Source organism: Amblyraja radiata, chromosome 45 (assembly GCF_010909765.2).
Source record: "Amblyraja radiata isolate CabotCenter1 chromosome 45, sAmbRad1.1.pri, whole genome shotgun sequence".
Taxonomy (NCBI): Eukaryota; Metazoa; Chordata; class Chondrichthyes; order Rajiformes; family Rajidae; genus Amblyraja; species Amblyraja radiata.
In genome coordinates this window covers 148,160-154,599 of record NC_046000.1, presented here as the reverse complement: position 1 = coordinate 154,599, position 6,440 = coordinate 148,160, and the positions used below count along the sequence as shown (strand labels likewise).

The window sequence follows — 6,440 nt, the reverse complement described above, 5'->3', positions numbered from 1 at the left end:
AAGCGATGGCTTACCGGCCGAGTGTATTGGGCTCTGTGGGACTGGGTGGGCCCGGACCTGCTGGAAGTGTACAACGACATACTTCTAGCCGGCAGCATGTCAGACTCCATGAGGAAGGGCAACATCACCCTAATCTACAAGCAGAAGTGGGAGATGAAGGATATAAATAATTGGAGACCCATAACATTGTTGAATGTAGATTACAAGATCCTGTCTAAGGCCATCGCCAACCGGGTCAAGTCTGCTCTGGGACAGGTAATCCACCCGGACCAAACCTGTGCTGTACCTGGCAGGAAAATCTCAGACAGCCTAGCGCTGCTGAGAGATACCATCGCCTGCGTGCAGGACAGACGGGTGGATGCCTGCCTAGTCAGCTTGGACCAGGACAAGGCCTTCGACAGGATATCGCACACATACATGAGGGACGTGCTCTCCAAAATGGGTTTTGGGGAGGGAATCTGAAATTGGATCAAACTGCTCTACACCAATATCCGTAGTGCAGTCCAAATCAATGAGTGGGATTCAGACAGTTTCCCTGTAAGGTCTGGAGTCAGGCAGGGTTTCCCTCTCTCTCCTGTCTTGTTTGTCTGCTGTATTGAACCTTTTGCCGAGTCCATCAGGAAAGATGCGAGCATAAGAGGAGTGACATTGCCAGGCAGTGGGGGCATTCAGGTCAATATCTCCCTGTACATGGACGATGTTGCCGTCTTCTGCTCGGATCCATAGTCGGACCGCAGATTGATCAGCATCTGCGACCAGTTTGAGTCGGCCACGGGAGCCAGGGTGAACCGCAGGACGAGCGAGGCCATGCTCTTTGGCAACTGGCCCGACCGATCTTCCATCCCCTTCACCATCAAGCCTGACTTCTTGAAGGTGCTGGGGATCTGGTTCGTGGGGGCTGAGTCAAGTAACAAGAATTGGCTGGAGCGGATAGCCAAGGTGGGGAAGAAGCTGGAGCTGTGGAGGCAACGCTCCCTCTCCATAACCGGGAAAAATTTGGTCATCAGGTGTGAGGTGCTCTCGGGTCTGCTGTACTTGGCACAAGTGTGGCCTGTCCCTCCCTCCCACTCCACAGGGATCACCCGGGCCGTCTTCTAGTTCATGTGGGGGTCGAGGATGGACCGTGTGCGACGGGCCACAATGTACAAGTCGGCAGACAACGGGGGTAAAATCGTGCCCAACGTCGCCCTCATCCTGATGGCCACCTTTGTGTGTGGCTGCATCAGGCGGAGTGTAGAGCCAAGGCACGTGGGCACCAAGTGTCACTACCTGCTGAGGTTCTACCTGTCCCCGGTGTTGCGAAGGATGGGCCTGGCGCAGACGCCACGCAATGTGCCAGTCAGCTGGACATTGCCGCCCATCTGTCGTCTGTGGAAAGGTTCTTCCGGACCAACACCTTTGACCACAAGTCCATCGGGCAGTGGTCAGCACGGAATGTCCTGCAGGCACTGTAGGGAAAGGACTCGATGGATCCGGTGGCGTGGTTCCCAGAGCAGACTGCCCAGCTTGTCTGGCAAAATGCCTCATCGCCAGAACTGACCAACAAGCACCAAGACCTGGCTTGGCTGACGGTGAGGGGAGCCCTCCCAGTTAGATCCTTCCTGCACCGTCGGGACCTCAATACCAGCGCACGCTGCCCTCGGGACGGCTGCTATGGAGAGGAGACGGTTGCCCACCTCTTTGCAGAGTGTGGATTTGCAAAAAGAGTCTGGAGAAGTATGAAAGGGTCCCTGGAACGATTTATCCCGAACAGCTCCGTCACAGAGGACTCTGTGATTTACGGACTATTCCCAGGGACACATTCAGAGGCTGACATCGCGTGCTGCTGGAGGGTCATCAACTCGGTGAAAGACGCTCTTTGGTCTGTCCGAGCGTTGTTCACCGCCCAGCAGAGCGAGATGTCCATCAGGGAATGTTGCCGACTGGCCCACTGCAGACTGCAGGAGTACGTGCTAAGGGACTCGCTGAAGCTTGGTGCGGCCAACGCCAAGGCTCGGTGGGGGAGGGCCACAGTCTAGGGTCCTTCCACTGCTGGACATGGGGGCACGGTATGGTGGAGACGCCCCTCAAATTAAGGGAAGGTATCCCTCGCCAGGGGGCCAGATGAGTGGCACAGGCGGGGGACAGTTTGGTGGAATTTAACAAATGTAAAAGAATTGTACTGAACAATTTGTATAGTCTCCGAAAAATGTCGGATGAATTTTTGTTCGCATGGTTCATGAATTCTATATATTTATCAATTGAATAAAGTCTATTTTGAAATTTAAAAAAAAAAAAAAAAAGGTATCTGTAGTGTAAAAGAGAACATCTGTTCTTATTAGAACAATGAAAGGGACTATCTGTTCTTGTTAGAACAGTCCTGGCGGTCCATTAAGCACAATAGCTGCAGATTACGGAGTGGAATCATAGCAATGGCAGTTGCAATTGGAGCGGGAGAACAGGGTATCCGCAATACCCTGAGGATCAGTGTTAAGGACCTCAACGAGGGGTTTCCCTTCTCACAAGACCTGTTCGTGAAGAAGGTCTTGCTGGAGACCTGCAAGTTTGAGGCCAAGGACATCTACTGCCTCCAGGACTTGCCGGGTAACGGATACTTCGATGTTACCTTCATGCATCCGACGGGATGGCAAAAGTTGATGGAAGACTTCCGGGAGAAGGGGAATGAAGCTCCGCTGTCATTGCTGAAAGTGCAGCCGCTCTTCACCCTCCCCAACCAGAAGGAAAGGATGATCACGGTGCACATGTTCAACCCACATGTGCCCCTAGTGGATGTCCTCACCTTCCTTGCTCGCTACGTCGAAGGAGCAGGGAACTGTGTGAACGTGTAGGACCAGCATGGGATTTGGACGAGCAAGCGGCAAGTCAAGGTAAAGCTGAGGGTGGACAAGGAAGGAGCATTCCTCCACCCTCCCTCGGTGTTCGCAATTGGAGGAAACCGAGGATACATGAGTTACGTGGGGCAGCCCAGACTGTGCAAAAGAAGTAACAAGCCTGGGCATGTGGTGGTCCACTGCACTGCAGTGGTCTGCAAAAACTGCAAGACGGAGGGCCATGAGACAAAGGACTGGCAGGCCAGCAAGAACTGCAACCTGTGTGGGGAGGCAGGCCACCTTTACAGGGCCTGCCCAAAAAGAGCCTGCACTTATGCACAGGCGACTAGAGGGGCGGCTTCCAGCACCCTCAGGGTGGGTGAGACACCCCCTATCACTGCCAAGTACCCAGCAGAAAGGGGAAACAGGTATGAGGACAGCCCAACCACCTCAACCACCTCGAGCCCCCAAGTGCCAGGAGACATCCAGCACCAAGCCCAGGAGGGAGAGTCGATGGAGGAGGGGGGAGTGCAGAATTGGACAACGATGACGTATGGAAAACACCAGAGGGATCAGCACAAGGAGCAGAGGCCTGAAAGGGTTGGCAAGCCCAAAAAAACCCCCAAAAAACGATCTCTCTCCCTGACAGAAGGCAGAAACCTCTCCTCATCGGAGGATGAGGCGAACGGGAAACCCCACAGGGAGGAAAGGAGAAGGTCCAGGCCGATTGTCCACCAGCACCAGGACATCGGGAGCAGAGCAGCAGCCGAGGGGCTCCAGGCCCAGGACATCGAGAGCAGTACAGCGGCCGATGAGCCCCAGCTCGGGGCAACCGGGAGCAGTGATGCGGCCGATGGGCCCCAGCTCAGGGCAACCGGGAGCAGTGTAGCGGCCGATGGGCCCCAGCTCCGGGCAACAGGGAGCATTGTAGTGGCCGATGGGCCCCAGCTCAGGACAACCGGGAGCAGTGTAGCGGCCGATGGGCCCCAGCTCCGGGCAACCGGGATCAGTGAATCTGTCACCGTGCCCCAGCCACGAGAGACGGGAGATGCGGCGCAGGGAGGTGGTTGGGGGGCGTCTCCTGGTGGCGGATGTTATGTACTTCCGGTGTACTTCAGGTGGCGCTGGTGCCAGCAGCCTCCACCTTCAGACCGGTATCTTTTTGTTTTTTTGTTTTTTTAGTTATGTTAAAGTGTGTTTTTGATGTTTTTTTAAAAGTCTTTATGTGGGGGAAGAGGGCACGGTAAGGGGGAAACCGTTCTTCGGTCGCTTCCTGGAGAGGACGCGACTATTATTCAAGTCGCGTCCTCGCCCCCCCCCCTCTCCAGCGGCCTACCTACTGGATTGGCGCGGCCTTTCCTGCCGAGATCGACCAGAGCTCCAGCAGCGGCGGGACAGCGCTGTAACATCGCGGGGCTGGTGATGCCTTACCGGGGGTCGCCGTCTGGAGCCCGGAGTGTTGGACCTGCTGCACCGACATCATCGAGCTGCGGTTTGCGGAGCTCCCAACGCGGGCGGCGCTGATCAACAACGCGGGGTCCTGCGACTCCGCCCGGCTCGCCCTGCGGACTCGGGAGCTGTGGACTCCGGCTGCGGGAAGCGGCTGATCTGGAGGTCCGGGCCGATGAGGAGGAAGATGTTGACCGTCGGGGATCGGCGTCGGCGTTCCATCGGCCCGGCGAGAGGGACTGAACATCGGGCCGCCCGGGGTGGCGACTGCGGGTGCTCGGAAGGCCCCCACCACGGATGAACATCTGGGAAGATCGGAGGGGAGGCTGGCTGGACTATGGTGCCTTCCTCACCTTGGTGCCACTGTGTTATGTTGTGTCGTGGACTTTCTGTGTGTGCTTTTCTTTTTTTAATTCAATTTTATTTTTAATATGTTTTATTATTTATTATTTATTTATTTTTATGATACTGCCTGTAAGGAAAATTAATTTCGTTGTCTCTAATTGAGACAATGACAATAAATTTGAATACAATACAATACAATACAATGTACCGTGGTTCTCCGCTCCGACTGATTAATGTGTATGCCTCACCCGTGCAGAGCGAGCGGCTGGGGAACATTTTCGCGGAATGTAAAAGACGTATAAACTATTGAACAATTTCTATAAATTACGAAAATGTCGGATGGAATTTTCGCACTGTGCACACATTGAATATATATTAATTACTTGGACAGGGGCCACAGAGTGGCACGGGTGGGGAACATTTTGGTGGAATTTGACAAATGTAAATAAAATTTAAAAAAAGATGATTTTTGTACTGAACAATTTGTAGTCTCCCAAAAATGTCGGATGAATTTTTTGTTCACATGGTTCATGGATTGTATATATTTATCAATTGAATAAAGTCTATTTTGAAATTAAACAGTTTAATATCTGATACGTCCCTTATCTAGGGACCATATATTAAATTGATTTTTGGAACAGGGAGATGGAATAGGGGCTTGCTCCGTCCAATCCACGCATCAACCCAGTATTGCAGTGCCTCTGGGAACGGTGCACTTCCCTTTTGGGAGATTTTCAAAGTTAAAAAAAAAAGACAAAACTTCCTCTTCACCTTTGCATAAAAGCTGCATAAGTGCTGCCCTCCTCACTTTATTTCAAGGGAAAAGAGGAGGACGCTGCTCCCATTTCAGCCCAAATGCAACTGAAACTTCCAGTAAGTTGAAAAAAATCTTCAACTAAATGTTCAAAGTCACAATTGCCGGCTCTGCCAATCAAGTCGCCACAGCGAGCACCGCTACTGTAAGACTCACTGACTCTGTGACGGGGCAGGGGTGAATTTAGCGCCTTCACACCAGTGAGCGGCTGCAGGGCGAGCCATGGCTTGGTCAATGTGGCGGACCCGTCCCCCCGACAGAAGCCCTGGCCGCACGTTCTGGGAGTGGGGACGGGAGGGCAGCCGGCATACTGCGCACGGCTGTGTATTGGCAAGATGTCTTTCTGCAGTTCCTTCTAAACACTTTGTCTACTCAACTGCGAAATCTCAAGGTATGCCTACTTTGAAGAAGTTCCATAGATGCTGTTGCACCCCACCCGCTGAGTTTCTCCAGCATTTTTGTGTACCGTTGATTTTCCAGCATCTGCAGTTCCTTCTAAAACACGTTGTCTGTCTGTGGCGGTGGGATGACTGGCTCTGGAGGGTGGGCGGGCTTGCATTGCCGCCAGTGTGCCTGGGTGGGCGGCGCCACAGATCATGACAAGGCCGGCCACCTTTGTGGATTTGTCACGAGCCAGGCTTACGGCTGAGGAGGAGAGGCAGCAAGCTGCTGGCTGGCTGATGGAGGGGAAAGGCAAGGCCAGGTGAGCATAAGCAGAGTTTTGTGCTGGAGGTGACTTTTGCAAGAGGCTCTGAGAAGCCTCTCACGAGACTGTATGAAGTCTTCAGGAATTAATTGGAAAGCTAAAGAAAGGAGAGGGGAAGAAAGCAATCCACGATTGGGCTACGAAACCCGTGTTCCTGTGCCCACTGGAAATGTGGTTCTGTTGTAAAATTTACTTTGTGTTGAGAGAGATGAAGCGATGAGCCAGTGGATGTGGTGTATCTGGACATTTAAAAAGCCTTTGACAAAGTCCCACACAAGAGATTACTGTGCACAATTCGAGCATATGGTATTGGTGG

General features: G+C 53.0%; 1 non-coding gene across 1 annotated transcript; it reads left to right on the top strand.

Moving 5' to 3' along the window:
• Positions 1-5,143: 5,143 nt before the first annotated feature.
• On the top strand, positions 5,144-5,325 carry LOC116968663. The gene has a single exon (XR_004410504.1). It is a non-coding gene; the product is annotated as a U2 spliceosomal RNA (small nuclear RNA).
• Positions 5,326-6,440: the final 1,115 nt, after the last annotated feature.